The sequence below is a fragment of the Gossypium hirsutum genome, chromosome A08 (genome assembly GCF_007990345.1).
Source record: "Gossypium hirsutum isolate 1008001.06 chromosome A08, Gossypium_hirsutum_v2.1, whole genome shotgun sequence".
In the NCBI taxonomy this organism is placed as follows: Eukaryota; Viridiplantae; Streptophyta; class Magnoliopsida; order Malvales; family Malvaceae; genus Gossypium; species Gossypium hirsutum.
In genome coordinates, this window is record NC_053431.1 from 67573450 (window position 1) to 67575706 (window position 2257).

Below are 2257 nucleotides of genomic sequence, written 5' to 3' on the forward strand. Positions count from 1 at the left end.
AGATGACGATATGAGGCTACGACCTTGAAGTAGAATTGCCTTTAGGTATCTAGGATTAAGAAAAGATAATCGTAGATTAATAAAAACAAAATAACATAGAAGGACCTGGCTTTGAAGAAATCAGCACAAGCAGTGATCACAGGATTTCGGCTTTTGCGACTTCGGCAAAGGTGCTGATGAATAGCAGGTTTGATGGATGGCTTTGGAGAAGGAAGTAGAGAAAGAAGAACAGGATAGGTGAAAGTTTCGGCTAAAGAGGAAAAAGAGAGAAAATAAAAACCCTTGTGGTGCCTGAGCAGAAGAAAACGGCACCTCACAAAGCCCTAGGTGCCGAAATATTAACCTCATAACCCTCTGCCGATTTTTCCCCCTTCCATTCCAAAAATTCGGCCAACTCCTAACCTCTCTCCTAATCCCTTATATCTCTCCCCTTATCACTCCTTAATCCAAGCGTTTAGACTGATTCAAACTCTCCTCTAGCAGAATCCACCTGGACTCCAACCCTTACCCCTCCAGCACTTAAAAATAAATGCATCTATTTGTCAACACTGGGAATCGATCCCATGCCTTCCCTAATGCTCCACACGCCACTTTTCTAGGAGCCTAGTGGCATCACCCTTGCCACTTTACCAGAGGCTCATTTGTGATGCAATTTACCCATCACTCCACTTAAGGGCCACTTAGCCAGAACCCCCTACCCTTTTTAAGTCCAAAATTCAAAAATCCAACCGGGTTTTGGCCAACACACGGGCCTTCTATAAGCCCATTTACCTACTCAAAAATATTAATTTCACATCCAAATACAAAATTTTAAAATCTTTACAAAATATTGAAAACCGCGAATAAATCCGAAAATCAGGATGTTACATCCTAAGCTCATACACATAGTACATCACAGAGTCACATGCACTTATACATACAATTCATTACATGCTTGACTCATAGGGATACTATACTAAGATTACATATATATTTTCAACAATCATACAAGTATTCATACACCATTTCTAGAGCATCTATCATACAAGAACTATCTAGAAGGATTTGTAAGAGTCGATGTTAGGGACTCACTTAAGACTTACCTTACTTTAGGTCAAAATTCTCATTTCTAAATGTCTTTTGCTAGCCAACAACATCACCAAGAATCCTTAGTTTCAAGTTTAATGAGGTAGAGATAATATGTAAAATTTAAGAAAAGAATAAAAAAAGTAATGTTGAAAAAATAAAAACCTTTCTCAAAACCCTTCTCACGCATATATATAACCCCATCCTACTTAGTGGAACTTGACAAGTGTCATGAAATTTCAGAATTTCTCCTTCCTAATGGCTTACATATTCTGAGAGAAACATAAAAGATAGTCCTGTCCATAAGTTATTTGAGCAGTCAAGTCAATTGGTTTCTAACCAAATCTAGTTAGTAAAACCTACTCTTCATGTTGCTTGATCAAACTTAGCATACTATACCTTTGACAGTAACCTACAGAATGCTTACTGTTCTTTTGTCAAATTTTTCTTTTATAAAAGAATACGTCAAGAACTAAATCTTGATATAATTTTATGGAAAAATACTCAATTTGCCAAAATTGTAGTTAGCCAAAAGCTTATAAATTGGTGGACTAATTACTAAATTGAGCCAGAATAGACAACTTCACATATATGCACCTTTTATTTGAATTAGCCAGATTTGGGGTGTGATATACTACATACAAAACACTACTTTTGGTACATCTCTATCCTTTACCTTTAGTTGGTCATACCTTGACCTCAAGTCAATCTTAGAAACGAATGAGACACCTTTCAACTAATCAAAGAGATCGACGGTTCGTGACAAAGAATATCAATTCTTGATTGTAAGCTTAATTAACTTTCAATCATCAATGCAAATCCCTATTGACCCATGTTTCTTCTTAAAAAAAACACTAGAACTCCTTAGGGCAATATACTAGTAAGTATAAACTCATGGACTAAGAGATCTTGCAATTGAATTTTTAACTCCTTCAACTCCATTGGCACCATATGGTACGACACAATTAATATTAGATTTGTACATAAGTATATTTCAATTACAAATTCAACCTCATGATCGGGAAAAAATCCTCAAAATTCTTTAAGAAATACATCTGGTAATTGTAAGAGTATGCCCAAAGATCAATCATGAGATGGTTGTAATAACATACTTAATTTATCATGTTTTAATATAAGGCATTTCCATTACTATTTTAGTTTTTCCTTCTGTGTGTATAAATAAACTATTTTA